The following is a 25,780-nucleotide window of genomic DNA, read 5'->3' on the forward strand; positions in this document are numbered from 1 at the left end:
CTGAAAACACGAGCCCAGAGTGAATCTTTGTTGTTGTTGTTGTTTTGGTTTTAAGTGAATTAACTCAGCTGTTTTATCATACTGGTGTAAAGCTGACCAACATAAACACATACCTATTTTTGCAGACAGATGCCACACATCCCAGGTTGGTCTTGAACCTGTTACATAGCCAAGGATGAGCTTGAATTGCTGATTCTCCTGCCTGCACCTTCCAAATGCTGGGAAGGCTTGCACCACCATGACTGGTTTATGTGGTGCCTGTAATTGAACCCAGGGCTTTGTCCATAATAGGCAAATATTTTACATCCCCAGCCTCATAATCATATACTATGACAAAACACTGTGTGAGCAGGATTGAAAAAGAAACCTGGAGATCTGAAGTCTCTCTTTTCATGTCCCCGCCTCCCTTCCCCCACTGCATTTTTTTTTTTTTTAAGACTGGGTTTCCCTATGTAACTCTGACTAGAACTTGCTATGTAGACCAAGCTGGCCTCAAATTCACAGAGATCCTCTTCCCTCTGTCTCATGTGCTGGGACTAAATTCACATGCTATTATCAGAGTATTTCTTTAGCTTAGCTATCTTCTTTTTTTTTGGGGGGGGTGTTAATCTCAATAAATACTGTGATGGTTTGAGTGAGAACGGCCCCTATGGGCTCATATATTTGAATATTTGGTGCCCAGTTGGCAGACTGTTTAGGAAGGATTAGGAGGTGTGGCCTCAATGGAAGAGGTGTGTCACTGAGGCTGAGATATGAGGTTTCAAAGTCTTGCTCTTCTCTGCCTGCACCTTGGGGCTCAGATAGGAGCTGTTAGCTCCACAGCCATGGCTGCCTGGCTCCTCACCATTATTCCACACTCTGCCAGCTGCACTCCCCACCATGTTGATCATGGACCAACCCCTGAACCTGTAAGCAAGCCCCAATTAAATGTGTTCTTCTATAGTCTGCCTTGGTTATGATGTCACTTACAGCAACAGAACAGTGACTAGGTCAAACACCATTTGCCCTTAAAAATTGATTTGCTGGTTTTAGATATCAAGAAGTCAAGTTTTTCAATATTTTGTGTTTAGTTTTCCCTCAAATTTCTGAGAACCATACCAGAGCAGTTCCTGAGCAAACTCAAGTGTCAGAAGGACTAGATGGTAAGTGGATTTTCTAGAACAGCAAAGAAAATCAGTATCCTTTGTGCTTCTTGCATATTAGGGATTTAGACCAAGTAGCACGATTAACAAGTAATGGGTTTCCTCCCACCTCTATTTCATTAGCGTATCCATTAGGACTAAAGTACACCCATAATTTTAGCATTCGGTGGGTGGAGGCAGGAGGACAGGGGTTCCAGGCCAGCTTCCAATATATAGCAACTTCCAGATTCCCAGGCTGCCTTGGGCTGCACGTAAAATCAAATCAACAAATGAATAAAATAAAATGCATAAATGAATAAGAACAAAATAAAGTGAAATAAATCTGGAATATATGTGTAGCCTGATGGCGTTTTTCACACATTGGCTAATACTGAGTCAAGAGTATATAAAACCACAAACACAATGGGAAGTGACCTACATATTTTTCTCAACCCACATTTTTCTTCAATTGACCTAAGGACTGAAACAGTCCAGGGATTTAGCCCTTTGCAACACATCAACCCACCCAAGTCCTTCCTTTCCTCCGTTCATTAGACTAGAAGAGTGACTTTGATTTCCTTCCAATAACAGCATTCTCTTACCTGCTGTGATTAATGTCAAATGCAAAAAATCCTGAGTGCTGCAATTTATATAATTATAGTCATGCTTGTGGATCTTTTTCTTCCGGATAGCCATTGTTCTGAAATTGAGGCTGGGATGCAGAAGGTCTACCATGCCGGTATGGCAGAGCCCGTGGGCAGAAGGCCAGCCAGTCTTCCACAAGAGAGATAATTAAGAGAGCATGGCACAGAATGCATGCTGGAACACACAGCAACACCCCTGAGTATTGACCTTGCAGCTCCAAGCAACGCAAAGAATGGCTTGCTTTTCAAAAATACAATTCCTCCCTGGTTCTGGAGAAAGGCACAGATAAGATTCTTCAGATTTTATTTTGGTTGGGTGAGATAAAAAAATATACCTAGTTTTGAGAATTCTGGCCTCCTCCTGGGAGACCTGGCTGGGATGCTGGGCCTCATGCATGTCACAGATGCAGGGCACAAAGACAATCTGAAAAGTTGCCAGAAGGAAGCAATTTATATTTTTGTGCAAATGTCTGGGAGGCAGAGGGAAGGAACAAGAGAGAGGAAAAGGAAACAGGTAGTTGAGCTGGGTGACAGGTTGCGCTCACTCGTTCAGTGTAGAACTTCCTGGAAGCGTTCTCAATGCTACACACCCTTTTAATAAAAAGAGGAGGAGGACGAGGAAGACAGGGCTCACTCAAGGGATGCACTGCAGCTTGGGAAAATGCTGCCCATAAAGATTGAGAGACCAGGGCCTCGCACACAAATGACCCAGGGATGCTGGAAATAGCGTCCATTTCCAGTGCCTGTCCAGCAATAGGTCTGGGAGCCAAGGGCAGCTAGGGCAGCTGGATCCCCTGCTTGCTACTATGGTTTCTTAAATGTTTGGACTGAAATCAATACCAGAAGCAAAAATAGAGTAAGTAGCAGGGAGGCTGGGACAAGATGAAGAAATATTTTAAGAGACCTTGAACCAATAATAACCATTAACATAGTATATGCATGTATGAAAATTTCAAAGAATAAGAAGGGCTCTTCAAACCCATTAGCAAGAACCCTGACAGCAACTCCTTTACCCCAGAATATCAGCAGCCTTCTTAAGCATTGAATTGAATGCAGTCTGAGCCTACACACGTACATGCTTATGCAGTAACTAAGTCAGTATCCCTTCATACAAATTGTGTGGAGATCCATTAAGTGGAAATAAATAAGGTTTCATATGGAGAGCCTCCCCACGTGTGTTTCCTTTTCAAAATATTGATTTCTTTTCACTCCATCCAAAAGGGAGACCCATGAGAAGTAGAGAGAGGAGGCGGCACCTCTGTGTGAATGCTAATAAGGAAATCAAGGGAGACGGTGGCACTTCAAGTTTCATCTTTCCATTTCCTAGAGGCACGATCCCTGCAAGTTGTCACCTTGGTGTATTCAGTGCCTTTTGAAGCACTAGACTCCTCCAGAGAGAATGTCAGCCCCAGCCCTGGGCAGTTTTGACAAACAGAGTATATATTGATACATGATAAAGTATGCTAGGATTCGCTCCAGCGCTAAAGGCTACTATAGTTTTAATATCGTCATTTGAATTAACAAGCATTCTGTGGAGAAATAATGAGCTTTCATTATTCCAAGCATCATCCTTTCCCCGGCAACTCAGAAACCATTAGCTCTTGAGAACTTAATGAAAAGATGATAAAGAATGTCTTAGATAAAAGTTTGAACGGGCACACTTGATAACTGAGGTGAAATATTAATGTTTGTTTGGATGATGAATTAGGGCTCCGCAGCGAGGCTCTTGGAAGTGATGGATGTCAAATGTGTGGTCACCTCACGCCTGCGGGATCTGGACCTCCCTGAAGATGGTGCGAGATGTCAGGCTCCGTGGAGGCTGTGCTCCTGGAAAGACCACCAAGCTCACAGCATGGAAAAGGCTCCTTTAGCTTCACAGACAGTGGGGAGTGGGGGCACGGGGGAATGGCGGATGTGGGAAGAAGAGAAGGTGCGGTCAATAGGCATGCATGCCCATGTTCAGGCAGTCACTGTTTTACAGTCTAGAGATTACACTAGAGTGCACACATGTAAGCATACAGTTCAGTTTTTAGGGTGAGTATTTTGCCTCTTTCTTGCTCTAGGTTTAGGAAATTCCAAGTTACCTTTCCAGTTTTTAATATTATAAAGCTGCACGGAAAGGGGGTTATAGTTGGTGGAAGACTCCCAGGTAGGCTCAGGGATGGTTGGTCTCCAGGGGGTTTCAGCATCTTTGGAGAATGTACTTACTTATCTGTACTTGGAGCCCCTTTGGAGTGTGCACGTATGTGTTCTGGAGCCCCTTTGGAGTGTACACATATATGTACCGGAGCCCCTTTGGAGTGTACACATATATGTACCGGAGCCCCTTTGGAGTGTGCACATATGTGTACTGGAGCCCCTTTGGAGTATGCACATATGTGTACTGGAGCCCCTTTGGAGTATGCACTTACTTATATGTACTTGCAGCTCCTTTGAAGTATATGTAATTACTTACTTGAGGTCTCATATAGCACAGACCAAATCATTAGGCTTATGTTTAGATTTTTTTCTGATTGTGAAACTAGCACATGACAGCGGCTTCAAATGAGAAGATTCTACAGATCAACTTTGGTACTCTTGAACATCACCCTGGGGAGCTGAGTGAGAACACTTTTCTGTTCAAACTTGAAATGTCTAGAACTGTCTTAAACTTTCTGTTTCTTGGGTTACAACAGTATGGGTTAGAATCTTGGGTCGATCACTGAACAGCTTGTAGCCATGAACACATATTTCATCTGTTCATACTGAAGTTATTCTACATGTATAGTAGGAATAAAAATAGAACATACCTCTGGGCTGTTTTACGGATTACATGACTATAAACCACACAGATTATTGGTTGGCATGTAGCATGAATGTGTTAGTGCGGTACATTTTATTGTAGTCTTTGTCTGCAGTTACAGCAAGCTCCCAGGATGCTTCTGATGGACCACTGGAAATACCACATGGTCCTAGCCTTTTTTTTTTTTTACTATGTATTTAAAAATATAGTTATTTTTTTGATATTGAGGTCAATATGGTGAGTTGGTATTCAGTATCCCTTTCAGGCTTTTTCTGCTATGAATTCTTGTGCTTACCAGAGCATTTTTTTTATTAAAGGTCCCAAATATAATTTAAATCCCCCAAAATAAAAAATTTTGCTACACAGATGTAAGATTTGGAAAGTGAAAGTGAGGTAGATGCTGCCCTGTGCTTGGTTATTCTAACAAGCAGGGTAAGAGCTTGAGTTTTCTGTTCTGGCCTCAGGAGGAGATAAGCTGGGCCATGGAGTGGCCGTGTGTACAGGTCCACTTGTGGGTGTAGACCTGCTGGTCAAAATGTAGCAGCTTCTGTGTTTGCCAAAAAGCTTCCTGACTCACCAGGCATCAGGATTTTGTGTCTGTGAACCATTCTTAAAATCTCCCCTACAGACTGTCCCCTCAACTTTCCCAATCATCCAGTCACCACCGCTTTGAGACGAGAACAGATGACTCCTATTAAACATAGGCACAGTGGATTTTATTCTTTGCAACTTAAACCCAATGACTAGGATTGTGCACACTATTTGAACATCATAATTAAGTAGGAATATTTTCTGATCTTAGAAAGGAAATGATAACAGAGATCTGTGTCAGATAAAATACACCACAGCTCATAAAATATACCACAGTTGAATTTATTATTTTTTACTCACAATACAATTATGCACTTAGTTTTCTTGATGTATATATTTTAAAGATGTAGAAAACAAATCAGTAGCTGAGAAACTTGGCAATGGGCAATGGAAATAGCCTTTTTGTTTGGCTCAGCAGATCCGCTCGTGTGAAGCACAAAAAAGGTCACATTTGCAGGAGCTGTGTGAAATGCTTGACCTTTGTTAGCTAGGGCTGGCACAGAGAGCACCATTCCTGGTTTGAGGTGACCATCAAAGAAGTCAAAAACTTAGAATAGGGAGCGAATGGTGTGGCCTGGGAAGCATTGCTGACGTTGGGAACATAACAATAACAGAAGAATGAAGCCCATGAAGGAACCCTGGAGAAGCACTGTAGGACAAAGGGCTATGTGCTGATCAGTCTGAGAATCACATTCTTGCGTAATGATTTCTCCTACGTCTGTGGTTGTATATTGAGTGAAGAGATAGTTGTGCTTAATTAGTAAGAACCAATAAACAGTCTCATGATAGAAATTCTTTCAGTTGTTGACCATCTGTCAAATAAAACTTGGCTGGGTAGGGAGTTGTTTTTTTTTTTTTTTTTTTCCTCCAATGCTTTCAAGTTCTGTTAAAAATCTTCTCTTGTAGTCTGGTATTTAGGGATAAAGGAACAAAATCTGAAGACAGTCTAATTTTTATTATGTGGCAGACAATATTTCTGTTTTTACTTATGCATTTAGGGAATGTAACAGAAAACACCCAGACAAAAATGGCCCTCCCAACTCAGATGGTCTGCTGAGAGGACATTGCATCTTGGAAGGTATAGTCTTTGCAAGGTGCAATCCATTCTGGGGAAATGGAATTTCTTATGTACTTCATGGGCTCTAAATGGACAACTTGAGTGTCAAATAAGTGTCTACCTCTGACAAGGTTTGCCTTTTTACAATAACAGAACAGCAATAGTAATAATAGCAACAACAAAATGCCCACAGGGGATGTGGCGGACATCAGACGACCAGATTGCCAGGATCAACACCTTGATGCCTTAGAAAGACACAAAATCTTGCTGACACTTGAGAGACCTACACAACAGGATTTCTGTGAATTTGAGGCCAGTCTGAATTACAGAGTGAGGCCCTGTCTTAAAATTCAAAGTAAAAGAAAGAGTCAAAATACAATACAATACAATAAAATAAAATACAAATAAAATAGATGGGGAAAATGGCTCAGTGGCTAAGTACTTGTCCCAAGAGTATGAGGACCTGAGTTTGAATCTGCAGCACCCATATTAAAAGCCAGGAAGTGAGAATGGAGAGATGGCTCAATGCTTTTAAGAGCACTGGCTGCTCTTCCAGAGGACTCGGTTCCATTCTCAGCATCCAGACTGTGACTTACAACCATCCTTAACCCCACTTCCAGGGCACTCAAAACCCTCTTCTGACTTCTGAGGACATCAAGCATGCCCATAGTGCACATATGTGCATGTAGGAAGACACTCACACACATACAAAAAGTACACTTGAAAAAAATTGAAAAAAAAAAGGAAAACCATGTATGACAGAAAGCCTTTGTAACCCCAACACTGAAAAGGGGTTACAAAGTGAATCCCCAAAGCTTGTTGATTGGACAGCCTAGTTGAATTGTTCAGCTGTGGGTATATTGTAAGATTATGCCAATAGAGAACAAGATAGTCGGTGTTGTGGAATGACACCAAGGTTGACCTCTGGTTCCTACATGCATAACACAAGTACACACACACACACACACACACGGAGCAAAAGAGTGATGGGAAGAGAGAAAATTTGTCTATTTCAGATAAAAAAAGCTATAAGCTGTAAGATGGTTGGATATTGGTGTTCACTCAGGTAATCAGGAAGGGCAAGTAAGTTATCTTCCCACAATGTGGGGTAGGGTGGGTTTGTACAGTGTGATTTCTGTTCATGAGATGAAACAATGGCAAAGTATTGATTGATTCTCTTCAAGTCATCAATTGAAACTAGTATTGTTACAATAAGGTCCATCTGACAGATTTTGTTCAATTGTTGTCTTCTTGTTCTATTCCTATGAGGAGATACGGTGTTTAATTGGGGGCTTGCTTAAAGGCTTAGTCCATGGTGATCATGGTTGGGGCAAACAGGCATTGTGTTGGAGCAGTGGCTGAGAACTTTAATCCTAGTCTGAAGGCAGTAATCAAAAGAGAGAGGGGGATAGAGGGGGGGGGGCAGACAGAGAGACTGGGCCTGTCATGGCTTTTGAAACCTCAGAGCCCTTCCTCCAGTGCTCATCCACTCCAACAAGGCCACACCTCCCAATTGTTAACAAACAGTTTTACTAACTGGGGACCACAAATGAACCTATGTGGGCTACTGTCATTCAAACTATCACACGGGTCTATTGGTCTTTGTTTACAGTGGTATTGACTGTCATGAGCTGTGCCCTCATCCTCTCACCTCCTCTCACTCAAATTTATATGTTGAGGTTCCATGTCCTCAACCCTCAGTGTTTGACTGTATTTGGAGTCAGGGCCTTTGGGAGGTAATGGAGGTTACCTAAACAAGCAAATAGATAAAAATTGGCATTGCATAGAAAGTCAAGAGACCTTGGTTGCTGGTAGAAAACAAAGCTGGGAATGAGCTTAGTGATAGAGACCTCATCTAACATGGCCCATGTGAGGAAAAAGAAAGAAAAGAAAAAAAATAAAGAGAAAACAATGGACAAGAATGATGAAAAATAATCCACTGAGTCCAACTTGTGTCCCCGATATAGCCATGAGTTAGGACCACCCAATAGGATGTATTAGACCTACCACTGTGGACCCTGTTAAGTACAGTAATGACTTACTCGACAAGATATGCCAACATAGTGGCATAAATGTTATAGCTGCAACCAACCACTTCCTAATTAAATTTAATAAAACCTACTTCACAGGAGGAAACCTGCCAGGTTCTGTAAATCTGGCCAAGAAGTCACCTAGAGAGTGAATAGGCCCCAGGGTAATACTACTATTATTTTGCTAAATGGACATAGTATCAAACTTCCAAACTTATGTCTCTCAACTCATAAATTATTACCATTCTCAGACTTCCTCAGAGAAGTTTCTATGCAGTGAAGGATCATTAATGTAGAAACTTGCAACGGGTCAAAATGAGGAGGGTAAGATCAGGGAGTGCTCATCCATAAATGGTCCATCTGCAGCATGCTTCCCTACCTTCAAGGCTTGGGTCCATCTACAACATAGCTCCTTCCATTCAAGGCTCGGGTCCATCTACAGCACAGTTTTATTCATTCAAGGCTCAGGTCTATCTGCAGCATCCATCCCTTCAAGGCTCAGGTCTATCTACAGCATGCCTCCCTCCTTTCAAGGCTCAGATACTATTGCAGAAGAGGGGGGAGAGTCAATGGTTGGAGAAGACCATGAAGAAACAGTGTTTTCTGGACACGTCAGGACAACTGTCCTCACAAACTCACAGGAGTTATGGTGGCTTTCATAAGAGCAGCACAAGATCAAGTGAATCAACATTCTACCAAACATGGGGACAGGACTCAACAAACCATAACCCCTAGCTGAGGCTAACCCCTAATCCACAGCTGATGGGCTACTGGAAAAAGAAAATTTAATTGTTTTTAGTCTGAAGTTTTAAAAATACTTTCAGCTATTTGAATTTTCTCTTCCATTAATAATCTACTCACATACTTTTATGGGATTCTTTCTCTTTTCTAATTGGTTTGTACATTAAAAATGTTATGTGCTTACTAGCATATATCAATTCTGCATGATAGTGTTTCACTCCGACATTTTCATTTGTGCTCACAACACATTTCTATCATATTCACCTCCACATTATCTCCTCTTGTCCACTCTCGTGCTCACTAATCATCTTTCTCTTTTCAGGTAATTCTATTTTCATGCATTTATTTATTTTGCGTGCCCTAATGAGTTTCGTTAGAATTGTTCAGACAGAAGTGTTTACAGGATCCCAAGTGCCTTGGAGAGGTGTCATAGATGTCCCATTAATAGCTAAGCATTCAATAGTCATTTGTTCTCTGTGCTTGAACCAGTTATGAGTCTCTACAGCCACCAGAGCCCATTGTAATAAGAAGCTTCTCTGACTAAAGGTGACTGCAAAGCTATTCTCCGGGCAGATACATAGTTATTTAGAAGGGAGTTTGATGGTCACATTGTGTTCATTTGCCAAAGTAGAGTAGTAGCTTCCTTGTATAGGTCTGTGATCTCCCGGAACGAGGTTTTGATCAGATTTATGATACCAGATGTGAGTTCCCTCCTGTGGAGCCAGACTCTAAGCCAACTAGAAAGTTCTCTCTATGTCATATTTGCTTCCATTTAATTATTATTTAATGATTTTTATACATTTGCACAATGTATCTTGATCCTATCCATCTCAATTTTCCTCTACCCCACTTCCCCGAAGAACCCAACCCCACTGATTTCAGCTAGCACTGCCTTTTGGAATGTTGGGTGATCTTGTTGCCTTGATCTCGTGTGGGTCTTGTGCAAATGACCACAGCTGCGATGAGTTCCTGAGTGGAGCAATCATCCCATGTCCAGCAGGCGACATTTGATAGCACTCTTCTTGTTTTCTTTTCTTCTTTTTGGCATGGGATATGCTTGCATTCACTATGCTTGTTGCTCTGTTTACTAATAGCGACCAAGTTCACTTGACTTTCTATGTGGTGCCACTATTTACTTAGTCATTTATTTAGCTAAAGTTTGCTGGGTGTGTAGAAAGTTAGTTTAAATACAAAATATATACTTTGCAATGATATTTCATAGATTGATAATTAATAAAGATACGACTAAATTGTATTTCTTATTTACATTAGATTCCTTACGTATTTAGTGCACATTTTGCATTTCAAGAAAACTTTTAAAGGGATTTCTCATTTGCAGAGTCTCCCTTTCCACACATACACAGCTTCCCCACTAAGTTTCCCTCATCAGAGCAGTAACAGTAGTTACTATAGATGGGGCTGCGTTTACACATCACTCTTATCCAAAGACTGCACTTTACATTAGGAATTGTTCCTGATGGGTTTGCTTTCTTCAGGGTTAGACAAATAAATAGCAGTGTGCTCATTACTATGGTGTGATTTTTCTTAAGGAAATGTGAACAAACATTTATTCATCCTAGTTGGAGCTCCGGGACACATCAGGGAAATGATTTCATCCAAATCTAGCTTCGTGAGCCAATGAGTTTCTTGGAGTTGCTTTCAGGAGCACGGGTGACTCAAAGAAGTTAGTTGCATCATCAGAAGGTCCACAGCAGCATGGGTGATGACTTAGGAAATCCCTGAGGAGCTTCAGGCACAGTTCGTAGGCAGCTCTATTCTGGGAGAATCTCCTCTGTCTGATAATTGTTTCTTGTTTATATAACCTTGACCTCATAAATCTTGTAACTTTGGGAGCTTCCTGATTTTTATGATCCCCTCTCCTCCCTCCAGGAGAAAATGTTTCAATTAAAATTTTATAAATGTGAGTGCACAGTGTGTGTGTGTGTGTGTGTGTGTGTGTGTGTGTGCACATGTTCACACATGGACTATCATTGTTTCTTTTCTTTCATTATTAAGTGATTCCAGCAATCACACTCAAGACTCAAGTTTGGCACCTTTACTCACTAAACCATTTTGCCAACCCTTAGAACATCTGAATTCAGAGGAAAGACTCATACAGTAATCGTGGTAGTATTAGGTTTGTTTCATTAAAAGCCCTCTGTGTCCTGCTGTCCCACTTTTGCTGTTCCACAGATCTATCTGCTGCCCCTCCTTCACTGGGCTCCACAGATCTATCTGCTGCCCCTCCTTCACTGGGCTCCACAGATCTATCTGCTGCCTGTCCCTCCTTCACTGGGCTCCACAGAACTATCTGCTGCCTGTCCCTCCTTCACTGGGGTCCACGCATCTATCTGCTGTCCCTCCCTTGAGCCCTGACCATCACTTGTCTTTTCACTTTCTTTAGTGCTTTTCCTTTTCTAGAACGTCACCTACTTGGAATAATACACTGTATAAAACTTTAGCCTCAGACTACTAGGCAGCCAAAGATGATCTTAGAATTCTATTTCCTCTTGCCTTTACCTCTTAAGCGCTAGATTGCAGGCATGCATCCTCTATGCCTGGATTATGTGGTACTGGTGATCAAATTCAGAGCTTCCTGCTTGCTAGGCAAGCACTCTACCAATGGAATGACATCCAGCCCTAGATAACTAATTTTCCTTTAGCACTAGATAATGTTCCATTCGCATTGTGCCACAGATTTTTATTTATTCACCTACTGAAAGATATTTAGTTGTTCCACAGCTTGTGAAAAGCTGCTTAGCAGTTTATGGTGGTGTGTACCTATAATCTCAACACTTAAGGTCTAGCCTGGGCAACAGTGAGTTCCAGGCCAACCTGGACTACACAGTGAAACTTTATCTTAAAAAGCCTCCATTCCTACAACTCCTCTCCCCTCAAATAAAACCAGAAAAGGAAAAGAAAATCAATCAAACAAACAAAACCAAGTAAAGCTATTATAAACTGACATGCTGATATCTGTGTGGATAGAGTGTTCCAGGTCCTTTCCTTCGTCATTATACTGAATGTGAAGAGATGCTTATCTTCTTGTTTAATATTTAAGTTCTCGTATGGACCACATTTTTAATCAATTTACCAAGTCTGTCGTTGCCACATCCACTTTACTCTGACTGAAAAGAAGTCTGTTGCTATCTCAAAGAGCACGTGATAAGATTTACTAAAATAAACTTTGTGTTATTTATTAGAACAGCCCAGTATAACATGTCTGATCACAGGGAGTTTATAATACTGACTTTGTTCTAGAACTTCACAATTTTAACAGCGGTAATGCTTCCTTATTAATTTTTTTTTAGTACACTTAAAGATGAAGTGTCCCCAAATTCAATTTGTATTTGAAAACCCTCCATTAAGATTTTCCTGGGCACTGGGGCATACAAAAAGCCTTCTTCTCCATCTCCAGAGAGATTTTAATCTCTCTCTTTGTGGGAAAATTTTTAGTATGAAATAATTTCTTAAATATCTTTTGATGGTAGAAATTAGTATAATATCGCAAAGAGTAAATGCTTAAACTTAAAAGTTTTATACATCTCTCGGCTTTGGCTAAATTTATTTCCTAAAGTGTAGATAGGGAGAAGGAGTTACTTTAGGTGTGTAGTCTACATGCTAGGGAATCACACTTTGCTGGGTGTGTGCTGAAGGTAATGAGAGGTAATAGAGACCTAGAGCATCATTGAGAGAGGGAGAGAAAATATGAGCAGAGCAGCCTGGGTTAATATACAGGCGGGTCTGAGGTATTCTGAGGAAACAGTAGTTACCACTCTTAGAAATCCCAGCTGAGTGGTTTCCTATGTGTCTGTAATAAAACTCTTGTTCACCAACTGAAGAAAAAGATATAAGCGTTTCGATTTTATGGGGTATAAAAGCATAAACGAGGCGCGGTTCTCCTGCAGCAGATCCAGTTCGCAGAATGAACCTCGTCTCTGCTGCTCTCGCTGAGCCTGAATGTCGTCCTGCCCAGGATGGACCTGAGAGAGGCGGAGCAGAAACCCACCTGCCTAGCTTCAGGAGCAGAGGTCTCCTTATGACCTGGAACCCATGACACCCAGTAAGCAGCACTTCCAGGAAGTGGAAATGATGGTGTGCGGAGAACGCGTGGGAATAAGCATCCCGTTGCTATGTTTGTCAGTGATGTTCGCTAACAGATGCATTAAGGTGAATGCTGTTACCTCAAGAAAGGCTATCTTCTGGGGATCCTTATCGTAATTTTATTTTAAATTCAAACAGCTGCTGTTTAACTACCACAGACCACAATTTATCTACCGCTCGAGGCCATAAAGTTAGCTTTAATGCTCTCAGTTTCTTTTCTTCCCTCTGCATTTGATTTAATTTTCATGCATCTGACACTCACATGCTATATATACACCATTTGCACATGTCCTTTTGCAGATCCCAGAAATACTCAGGTGTTCAAAGTGGAAGAAGAAATAGAAACAGAATCTCCAGCGACAAACTGCAAATGGAAGAAAGAACCTGGGTGTGTTTGCTTTCATGTAGAATATTCTGAACAAAACGAACACTTTCGGGATAAAAAGCAGGCTTTTCCTAGGGTTATTCATTTATAGAGAAAAAGTACACACACACACACACACACACACACACACACACACACACACACACCTTGGATACGACAACATAGCTTACTTTTTTTTTTTTCTGAACTGAGCCCTGGGTTTATCAGGCAGTATCTGAGAGAGAATTTCAGGTTTATTTAAGAAGTCAATGAATGTAGCCACATCCACCATCCACCACCCCCTTTTTTTCTAAAATAAATGTGCATGGTTCTTTCACTAGTGGGATTTATTTATTTATTTTTTAAATGAGGCTTTAGTTGCAAACAAAAGAAAACTCTGAGGAGGGTAGTAAGGAAACAGAAAATCACTCTTGGGGAAACTTTGCAGAAGGTCCCTGGTGGGCTGTTGTGTCCCATTTATCCATGGCACTTCGTCAGACCGACCGTGAACTAACCCAGAGCTTGAGCAGTCAGTCACCGGATGAAAAATCAATTTTGGTCATGGTTAGACGGACCCAAGATCTGTACTTTGGTCTTAACTACACCATCTAAAATCTCCCACGCAGACTTCAGAGGAGTACCAGGGCTTTTCCTTTGCTTAGTTCCTTGGCTGGCTGCACAGATTCCTGACAAAGATGGAAATTCCCAGTCCTGCACCCCCTTCCCACTTTCTGAGGTGATAGCGTGCTTCTCTCTTGGTTTTCAAAGTTATTCGGGTGACCTTTAGGCCTTAGCATCTTCCGGTTCTTATTTCCGGAAAGGCGAGTTCAGGAAGGAAGTGAGGTGCGATCGTCATGGCAGCAGAGCCAGGCAGATTCGCTTGCTGAGGTGGCGATCGAGTCTACATACATTAGCTAAAGTCAACGAGTGCAGGAAAAGGGTCCAGAGTTTAAGGACAGGAACAAGATCGATGCACAGAAGCCCTGCAGGTGGAACCGAAGTAGCTCGTGGGCTTTATTTCTGAACTAATATGGCTGAAAGGGAAAATTCTAGAGAGAAACTAAGAAAGGTGGTGGTGGTGCGGTGGTGAGGGGGGAGGGTGGGCAGGACTTCCCTGGGGATTGTGATTTTAAGTAGCCGGAAGATTTGCATCTTAGAATGCTCATCGCTCATTCTTCCAGTTGACACTGGACTTAGAAATGATTGAAAATGGAAAATGCTATCTTTCGGGAAGTTTAATGTTCTAGGTTTCATGGGAAGCTTTGACTATACGAATTATGAACCAATTTCTCAACCGAGGAGGGCTCTTGTCGTGATTCCAAACCTTCCATGGGGTAGTTTAGGAGTCTGAGAAGCGCCGAGTAAAGAAACATCATGGCATTCTCATGGGATATGCAAAGGAAGTCATCTCAGCACTTCCGCAATGAAACACAGGACAGTCTCCCTTTCCTTTCCTCTCTCCTGAAAAGCCCTCATCTTCTTGACTCAGAAAGTAAGGGGACCAAAGAGAAAGACTGTGGGTGGAGCTTGTGGATGGGGCCATGTTTCATGGGTGTGAGCTGTTTTTTTTGGGGGGGAACCACTTGTATGGCAATGATGACATCTCTCTCCAGAGACCCAGGAGAGTTGTCAGCAGGCAAGGAGGATCCTGGTCCTACTTTATCTATTTTTGAACAGATGGAATCTAGCATAATAGCTATTGCCATGGTCCCTTAATGAAGAAACTCACCCTTGGACTACTCATGGTGGACTTCCTGCTTCGTCCTCCTTCTGGTGTCTCTTACTTGACCCTTCCACAGCTCCAGGGCTGATGGAAGTATGCTTCCTTAGTTTACCTGAGGTGAATCATATTTCTAAATTTATTTTGGTCCATTGATAATTAAGACCATTTAAAAATGGGAAATGTACTGCCTTTCTATAGAACTTGGTATTTTTAGTAGGAGGCAGAGTTTTTATGGAATAAAAATCATTTGTATTCTTCTTTGTTTTTTATATAGAGTCTTGCTGTATAACCCAGGCTATCTAACACTCTGTTTTCTAGCTGTTGGGATTACGATGTTCGTCTATTGTGCTATTTCTGGAGTTCTTCAAATAAGGATTTCAAGTTTTAACATCATTATGGATATTTTTATTAATATACAGAGAATCTCAAGAATAAAAAGGAAATGTCCATGACCAAGGTAGTTTATGTATATATAAGGATGAGAGAGAGACAGAGAAGAGAGAGAGAGAGAGAGAGAGAGAGAGAGGAAGAGAAAGAGAGAATATAAGAATTTTTGATGTGAGGAAGATGAACTGTCCTGGACATTAATGGATTAATTTTTAGCAGTATTAGAAATTAATAAAGATCAAGACACAATTAATTTGGTAGTAGCTATTAGAGAAGCCTTCATGACAGCTAAGATGAATAGACCAGCCATATCCTTTGTGTAAAGGAAGTACTGTTTTGTTCTCAGTCGAGAACTCTAAATTACCTGTGGACAAGCTTATAAAACAGTAGCCATGGTTTCACAAATATTGGCAGAAGACATAGGGCTCTTGAGTAGAAATAAAGGCCTTTTGTAGCCCGAGAATTTCCTGAACCCTAACTCTCAGAGCTATATGAAAGTGACCAAGTGACAGATGCACATACAAAGGGTCACACTGTGGAAGAACCCTAAGCTTTTCTATCCCGAAGAGAGACACCATCCCTCATCTACTGGACCATAAGCTTCTTGCTCCAAAGGGAGACACTGTCTCACTAGGCTGTCTGCTGCACAGGCATTGTGAAGCAAAGACAATCAGGTACAGAAATGGAGATTCACAGAAGGTTGTTTTCTAAAAAATAAGCCAGTCCTATGTATAAACCTCTCAGGTTTATGGTGCATTTAGCTGTGAATACTGTACTCCATCTACCACACTGCCTGGTTAGACCAACCCAGGCCAGATCCAAATCCATTCAGGTTTTCTCACTCAAAGCTTAAGGGATTGGAGAGATGGCTCAGCAATTAGGCCCTTGGAATTGTTCTAGAGGTCCTAAGTTTGGTTCCTAGCATCTGTGTTTTGTAACTCTAGTTTCAGGGGGAATCCCATGTCTTACTCTGACCTATTTTGGAGCATACTCTATAAGCTCAACCACAAATTGCACACTTGCAATCATATAATGAAAATAATTTTTTAATTCAAACTTTAGTTAAGAATCATCATTCGTAGAGTCCAAGCAGCAGCCTCGGTACTAACTCCATCAAGATTTCAAGGAATCCAGACTCCAAATGAAGAGCAAGTCCAGGAATCACTGAATTCTGTTATACAGAACCAGGTGACATCCACCCTTGGTTTCCACATTGTCTTTCCTCCTTACCCAGGGACCATCCCTGCTGCAGCAGTATGGCCTAACAAAGCTGAAGATGTCAACTTGACCTTTAGAGATGATGGTGCATATATTCTGCCATCCATGATAGTCCTGGCCAGCGAGTTTCTGCTGGCCCACATGGTTTCCCAAGCCAACGTGACACTGATAATGTTAATTAAAGTTAGGTTAGCTTCTCAACTTCTTTTTCTAATTGAATGAGTTCCATCATAGTGATAACCAGCTGAAGAAAGCGCATAAGGACCAGATAAGTAACCTTTCTGGGAGGGTCCTCTCAATAATCAACGGTAATCTAAAGGTAATTACCAGAGGAAATCTTCAGTCTTCTGAAGGCCATTATCCACTGTTAAAATTTCATTAACACATTAAAATTTCTTTTGCTCCATGTTCCTGATACATCCTGGTTCCTTGTTTTCAGAAGGAAGAATGGAGTCAAATTCATGCTGGCTTTTAGATATAGTGTCTTTATAGAAAGAAAATACTGTTTGCCCTTTCATGGGTTCCTACTTTGGATCTCTATCAGATTGGGGGCACAGCTGGAGAGTCTCTTAATAGTTTTCTGGCCTTAGGAGATTTATCCTTTTCAGTTGGCTTAATAATCAAGTTTAATTCTTTTTGGAGGGATTGCCTGAGGGCCATCAATCCAGCCTGTCCTGTTTGTCCATGGCACCAGCCAAATGTCATTAGCTCATCCCATGGAATGATTGATCTGCAGCTGTGGAGATGTGGGCTGGAATGACAACAGGAAAAGACAGGTGGTTTCGCAAGAGCCACAGCCATTTCTGATGCTTCTGCCCAGCTCCTCAAGGAGAATGATGACTGACCCAAAGAGGTAAAGACAGACAGATTTGGCAGCTTTGGAGTATCACCCACACTTGGTTTTCTTGGTGAATCACACTCCATGGGGAGCTCTGAAAGGCAGAGATGAACAGAGCTCACCACTCTCCTTAACCTCCCAGGATCTCAGTTACTCTCTCCCCAGACATCAGGTTTATTGGTTAACATCCACTTACACAACCTCAGGGCAGCCCATTGTAAGATGACATTTCCCATCTTTCCGTACCCTTCACTAAGCCTACATTTAAAACATTTCATTATGTTTTTTATTTATTTTGTGTACTTGTGTGTGTGAGAAAGTGTATATGTATTTAAGTGTGTGCGCACTTGTATGCCACATGTACACACATACAACTCCAAGGACAGCATGTAGGAGTCCACTTTTTCTTGCCTTCATCTGGGTCCAAGGAATGGAACTAAGGTCATCAGGTTTTGTGGCAAGTGTCTGTACCCACTGAGGCATCTGGCCTACTCTTTTTGCTGGAAATTTCATGCACAAACAGACTAGGTATTTTAATTAAGCTTACAGGGGTCCATTCGGTCCTACGTGACCCATCTGGACTAAGTAAAGGTACTTAGTGATCAATGTGCTCAATCACAGCATCCTTATCTTTCCAGACAGAGCCTATATCAATGTAACCTGAGATCCAGGTAGCTGAATTAGAATAAACAATAACTCCTTGTCCCCTATTCTGATTACACTGAAATCTTCAGTTTGAATTTGTCACTTAGGGAAAAGAAAGGAAAAATCATTTCCGGTAGTTGTCAGGAAAGAAATAAAACTATAAACCCATTTCATCTCTGTGGTTTGAGCAGTATTCTGGCCACAGCAGAGCTCCGCTCATCTCTCCCTTTGCTTTTGTGAGACAGTGAAAGAGCAAATGTCCTCAGTATGGTTTGTGGAGCAGAGCCCAGTGACTTTATGCCAACCCTCTTCTTGATGAGGCATATTTTCTTTGCCAGATACTTTCAGGAGCCCAAGCTTAGACAGGAGACAAAAATCATGCTCCACGCTTGTAGGAAGTCTACCTGAATTGGTGGGTTATTCCTGTGGATCTTTTATGTCTTCCCAGATATCTGGATTATTTACAAACAAAGGGCCCCTATGCAAATGTTCTCTCCTTTTTCATATTACACGAGTTCTAAGCCTGTGGCTTGGTTGGAGCTAGGAATGGCTGGACTCTGTGCATATTTCACTGACTTCTTAGGACCCATATGGTAGTCTTGAGTGTGTTCTCCTTGCCTCTCAGTGGCAGAGGTGTAAGTGACTAATTTGACACAAATGGGAGAACCAACAGTCAGAGTATCATCATATGTCCTTATCCCATCGGCAAAAGAAATAACTCATTTGAGTTGAGATCCAAAGGATGAGAAAGGGACTACGTTGTGAGTTGAACCAAAAAGTCCCATAAAGAAGAGTGTCCACACAGAGCTGCAGAATTTGAGTCCTTGACACAGTTTGTCACATATGTCAACAGGAGAGAGTCTGCAGACACAGCTCACTGTGTGCTGCTCCGTTTGACCCAGTTGGTCCCAGCCCACCCAAGGGAGTGTTCCTGTCTAATCTATGTACCTGCTTTTAGTTATTATGTCGCTCACATGCAAAACCTAGGAACATCCGAATTTCTAAATTGGCTCATTCATAGGTTTCAAGGAAGGTGGGACAGATGGACCCCTTCTCTGTCCCCTTCTTTCCCACTTTCTACTGCTTTTATCTTTGTTTAATATGATTTGGTTGAGTGTGGACTAGAGTTAGTGACCGCCTTTGAGGAAAAAAAGTAACCTATTGCCCCTGGCAAAATTATGTTATAAAACATATGACTTTGGGTTGCGCTCACACACTCTCTGGGGCCCTTTTTTTGCTAGCTTGTTTTTTTTTTTTCCTGGTGAAACCACCTGCCATGTTGCAGTTGCTCTGTGGAGAAACTAGCAAGGCCAGAAATAATTAGCACTTCCAGGAAAACAAGAAGCTCCATCCCTAAGTTTATCTGTCCCAACAACATGCAAGTTGGAAGTGGACTATATCCCAGCCATAACTAAGAGACTCTGTCTCTGACACACACCTTGACTACAGCTTGTGAGTGACACTGAGGTAGAGGCCTCTATGAACCGTGGCCCACAGAAACTTTCGGACAATGGATAGTGATGGTTAAAGCTCATAGCTTTGAGGAAGTATGTTATACGATAGTAGATAATGGATACCAAGGTATTGCAGGGCTTAACACATTTTAATTATGGTAATTTGTTTGTATGTGTTCCTCCTCACGTGCAGTGATACATGTGTGGAGGTTCTCAAGAGGACAGTTTTTTTGGGAGTGAGTTCTCTTTCCTTCTATCATGTGGATCCTGGCTGTGAGTGGAACTCAAGCTGTCGGCTCTGGTCATCAGACCCTGGCCCGCTGAGCCACCTCAATGGCCCTGCATTTCCACCTTCCTCTGTGTGCAGCATTTTGGGGAAGTGAGTATTGACTTCACACGAGAGTCGCTGTTGGGGCTGCCCTTTCTCAGAGCTTGGCTTGATTGGCATCTCTTCTTTATACTGTGTTTGATGTTTGTTGTCTACTTAAATAAATAGCTTAGCGTTTTATTAAAGGATTAGTAAAGAAAAAAAATCAAAGTTTTTTTTTTAAATCTTACTGTGTTTGGGTGGCTTTCTTCCCTCCTGCAATAATGAAAAATAAAAGTAGCAATCTGACTTTGGACTCTTGTTTGCCTAGATAGTGCCAGAGAACTCCAGCTTTAGACTCATGTGATAATCATTGACTTGGGCCTAACAATTTATCGAACAAATCACATCAATTTTGTGTGGTCCTGCTGTTGCTCAGCATGTGCTCTGGCCTGAGATACTGAACCCCAGAAGCAGTAACTGTTGCCACAGCTTGGACCACGGATATCAGCTTAGTCATGATTAGCTCTGCCATTCACTGTTGTGGAATTTTCGAAGACTGTCCCCCCTCAATTTTATTTCCCTAGTCTCTACATACTTTACAGTATTGTGATCTGATACTATTCACTACCAGACTTGCTGAAGTAATGCCTGCCTTGTGTTTTAGATTGTACCTGCCAGATGGTTAACTCTCAATAAAAGTTAACTCCAAGGCATCCTACCCATTCCTTGAATATTTATTTATTAATTGTCTGGTATTGTGCTAGATAGAAGGATCTGTAAAATGAATGCAAATATTAATCTTCTCAAGGAAAGCATCATTTTACACATGAAAGAGCATTTGTACACCACTACAGCTTCCAAACATAGTCCTACCCTTTATTCATGCCTGCTGGTAAGGCCATCACTGAAGAATTATTCCTGGTTTCTTACCTGGCATCCTGTTTAGTCACAGACCAGAAATCTTTCTATTTCTAGGTTCTTCTAGGAAACAGGTAGGTGCAAACACCTGCCTGCCCAGTTTTGCTTCTGGATTCCTTCTAGAAGATTCTCACAATGTACCTTTCTGTGTTTTATGAAGTAATGGTGATAAGGATGCTGGATAAAGGGGAAGCATTTGTATCAGTCAGTTGATCAGAGCACACAGATATTGCTACCAGTGTTCTCATCTCTGGTCTCCAATTGGCCAAAAACAATAACTCAAGTTCTGAAACAGTTTGGATGCAATTTTAGGCCAGATCTAGACTCTAGGGGAGTACCTAAAGGGTCATGGTAAAGCAAGCAGGTGGCTTTCATTAGGTCATCACACAGTAGACATGGGTGTGTGTGTGTGTGTGTGTGTGTGTGTGTGTGTGTGTGTACTGAGGAGTAGTCCTGAGGTGAAGCATGGCATTCTCAAGGCTGGAGAACTGGAGAATATTAAAGAGTAGATGTAATGTCAAGCGAGCAGGTTCATGCGATGCAGGCAGAAACAGAACCTGAAGGAGAGGACGGAGTGGGAGCGATCGCCCATTACAACTTTTCCGAGAATTAAGAGGAGATACTAGCTCCCAGTGCTGAAGGGAGCTGCTTTGACACAAACAAGGAAAACACCATGCAAACACCCACACCCCTGTCCAGTTTTCCTGTCAGATTCGTTTTCAGAATGAAAGCCATTTACCTTACCTACCAGCTTGCCAAAAGCCCGAGTTAAAACAGCGTCTCCTGGTCCTGCTCTCAAAATGGAATGATTCGGCAAGCAAACAACAAAATGAAAACAGTGACAACACCAGAATCGGACTTTTCTGTTTGGCAGACCTGGGGGAGAATGTGCCATGTAGGAAGCAGGGAGTTTTCAGAGCGTCTAGCCAGAAGCTGGGAGGCCAGGCTCCTGCAGCTCCTTTGCATTGGTGTTCGTCTGTGTGGCCTGCTATGCTGTCGGGCATGTTTCATTAGTGTTTTCCCCTTATTAAATATGAAAATCATGTCAAAGGTAAGTGTCAGGAGAGTATAAAATTACCCTTCTTATCTTCCATCCATTTATCACTTGATAAATGGAAAGACGCTGCTGCCAAAATAACTGAATGAATAATTTACAGGTGACTGATGCATCTCGTAGGTTGTTGCAGGCAGGAAACAGGAGGGCATCAATAATCAAAATAAGTTGGATTAATTTAGCATTATTTCACTATTGATATTTTTATCTTGGTGCGGCTGTGTAAAAGTCTACAGCTGGGTAAGTCATCTCTCTGCAGTATTGGTGCCTGTCCACCTGGGACAGGACTGGAGAGAAAGAGCCCCACCCCTACACGAAAGGTCCTTTCCCTTCCTCTTCGATGAAAAATACTGCTGGCTTTAGCAACACAAAATTTGATCGAGAGTCTCTCTCCCTCGAATGGTTTTGCTCATTGTATTTAAACCAAGAATGTGAAATTGCCATTTGATTTAAGAACACCTCACATTGGCATTGAATTGTGTGTATGTGTGTGTGTGTGTGTGTGTGTATGTGCGCGCGCGCATGCATGTGTATATGTGTGTTATGCGTATTTGGAGTATTTTGTGCATAATGCATGAATTTAGAGGCTAGAAGGTGACGTTGGGTGTCTTCCTCAATCACCTCCCACCTTTCTCTCTTTTTAACAGAGGCCTTTCTCTCACTGACTCATCTAGACCAGGTGGTCAGTGAACCCTAGGGATTCTCCTGATTTTGCCTCCCTAGCACTGGAATTGCTCACCACCATGCCAGGCTTTTTCTGTGAGTGCTGGGAATTGAACTCTGGTCCTCAGGCTTGTACAACAAGCTCTTCACTGACTTCACTCAAGCCCCTCACTCCTGAACTTTAACTTTCTGTGGGTCGTCTTTCCCCTGCCTTCTTAAGTTAAATCAAACACTGTCATGGTTGACATTTTGGCTTTTATAGCCAACATTAAAAGCTTGATTATTAATAATATTACTGCTATTATTATTTATGTTTGCACACACACCATGTAGGTGCACACGGCCAAGCATGCAGGTGTAGGTCAGAGGGCAATTTTCATGGAACCAGTTCTCTCCTCCGACCATATGGGTCTTAGGATCAAACCCAGATTGACAAGATTGTGTAGTAAATGTTTTACTCTCTGAGCCACACAGGCAGTCTAGCTCAACATTTAAAAATTCTTTTTAAAATTAAATACTTTGAAAACTCTGTTGGGCCAGAGAGATGACGCTGAGGTTAAGAGAGATTGCTGCTCCTTCAGAGGACTCAGACTTGGTCTCCAGCACTCACGTAGTGAGGCTGGATGCTATGTGTTAACTCCAGTCTGGAGAGATCTGATGACACTTTCAGAGCTGAACACACACACACACACACACACACATACACACACACACACACCACATTTTTAAGAGTAATAAATAAAATTTAAAAAATGGGTGACACTGTAGGTCTGGGTTACCCTAGTGGGTCCACGCCACACCCCATTCCTCCTGTAAGGTCTTGCCTGAGATGTGCAGTCCAAGCTCAGACGACCAATTCTGCTCCACCGGAGTGAGGTGCCAGCAGATTGCTAACCAAGAAGACATTGGTGCTGGGTCTTTATGCAGTGACGGATAAATGCACCCGAGACAGGTGCAGAGTGCAGTCCCCAGAATTCTGCTTGGTTTTGGAGATCTCAACCTGGAATTTACTTTCTTGCACAGCTGAAGAGCTGTGTATCCCAAGAAACACTAATGGAGACTAAAGGGCTGTATGGCCTCTTCTTGATTCAGTTTGGTGTTTTGGTTAAACAATGAAAACTTTTATTTATTTATTTATTATTTATTTATTTATTTATAATTACTTATCTACTTGTATGCATGTGCGTGTTTGGCAGGGGTCAGTGGGATGCCAGGGGAGGTGAGAAGACAGCTTGTGGGGGTGCTGGGATAACAGGACTAAATCCCTAAGTCCCATTTGGGACTGATATGATTCTTAAAGGAGAACATTTCATTAAAAATAATAATAATAATAATAATAATAATAATAATAATAATAATAATAATCCTACCCTTAACAAACCTAGAGGCCAGATTCTGCCTATGAGCGGTCAGAGAGGCCTTGCCAGGGGCCACCCAGCCCCACTGCCTAAGAACAGGGTGCAGCCTTCAGCAGCTATCTTCTCTCCCAGCATCACGTTGTGCTGTCCTCTGCCTCCCACCAGCCCAATCCCGCCTGGGCTCCAAGTGGACCCAGGAGCAATCCCTGGCCTCCCAAGGCTCCAGGGTTCCCCAGCCAGGCAGTTATCAGCAGCTCCACAGTTAGCTTACCGCTGCGATGGAAGGGAGGTGGGCTGGGATGAAGGGTAGTCCCCTCCTGGGGCCCAGGGCTGATCTGCAGAATTGGCCCAGACCCTGCAACTTCACAGACAGAGTGGCAGAAGGCTCTCTTGTTTGGGCATTCGCTACCCGGAGCAAAATGTGCAGAGAAGGGAGATAATGAAGTAGTGGACTAATTCAGGGAGATCCAGCTGGCTGAGCCAGAGGGGCTGGCTGGCGAACCTGAGCTGGCAGCCTGAGACTACACTGTTAGCCATTTTCCCTGAGCACCTCGAGACAAAACACAGGCTGCAAGATCAAAAAGCAGAGGTATCAATAATAAAGAAGGGGGTGGGGTGGGGAGAAGAGAACAGGAGCGACCGGAGGGGGCATGCCTGTGGTTTGAAGAAAGTTATATTTCCCCTTCGTTTCTACTCTTTGGGCCCTTGCATTCAGGTTCAACCTTCGTTAACGAATGCTAGTTTGGGCTTTAATTTTTCCCTTCATCTTTAACTTGCTTGCTTCCCAGTGCTTCTTGGCACAACAAACATAGGCAGATTCGTTTTCACATGTGCAGAAACATATACGGGGCTTGTGTTAGAGATGAGGGAGAGTGTGTTCTGAGCCAGTGACCGGGGGACTGGACCAGGAAGGTGACAGGAGATTGTGGGAAGCCAGCTGCCCATGGGTCCCATCCTTCTGTACCCGCGAACAGTAGGTCATGTTCAACCCCCCCCCCAACTACTATTAGATCATGTGTGGTCAAATATAGGAGAGTCATATGCTCACAGATACAGTCACTGGAACTCCAGGACGAATGACTCCAGCAGTAGATACGTTGCCACCATCCTTTTAAAGCACACATGGTATTGATCATGGGTTCCAGGGTGTGAATTCTAACTGTCCTGGGGACACATTGACCTTCAGACTCCCGGAGAGAGGCTCCCTGCACAGCTGAGAAAGCCCTGGAGAATGCGTGAGTTCTGGTGAGAAGAGAAGCAGAACAGGGCATCCAATGGAGCTGGGTTTCTGGACCATTCACAGATTGTCTGATGCAGGGGAGAGCAATTAGAAAACTTCTGCTGATGGTTATTTCTTCCCTGCAACCTACAGTGTGGTATTAGGAGCTCCAGCGGGGTGTAGGGTCAGCCTCCCAGTGTCCCTGCTTCCCATTTCTTGCCTTGTCCTGCCTTCATTTCTCTTTCCTTGGGAGTTTTCATGTTGACTATACTCTAGGATCATTAAAAAACCCCTTCTTCTCAAGGTCCTTAAATGACTCCAGGAGCTTAATGAACCTTTAGACTTCTTCTATTTCTATGTTATTTTTTCTTACATGAATCAAATTCAAGGTATGAAACAATAGACTTTGAAGCATTAAATTTTAGGGTAGGAATTGTACACACACATGTGCACACATGCACATCCACACACACATGTATGTAAATGCACATGCACACACACACATGCCTTAGAACCCACAAATAAAAACCAACTCACATGCCATTATCCTCGAACCTCA

This window comes from Alexandromys fortis, unplaced genomic scaffold, assembly GCF_014885135.2.
Source record: "Alexandromys fortis isolate MF-2015 unplaced genomic scaffold, M_Fortis_MF-2015_v1.1 scaffold_5, whole genome shotgun sequence".
In the NCBI taxonomy this organism is placed as follows: Eukaryota; Metazoa; Chordata; class Mammalia; order Rodentia; family Cricetidae; genus Alexandromys; species Alexandromys fortis.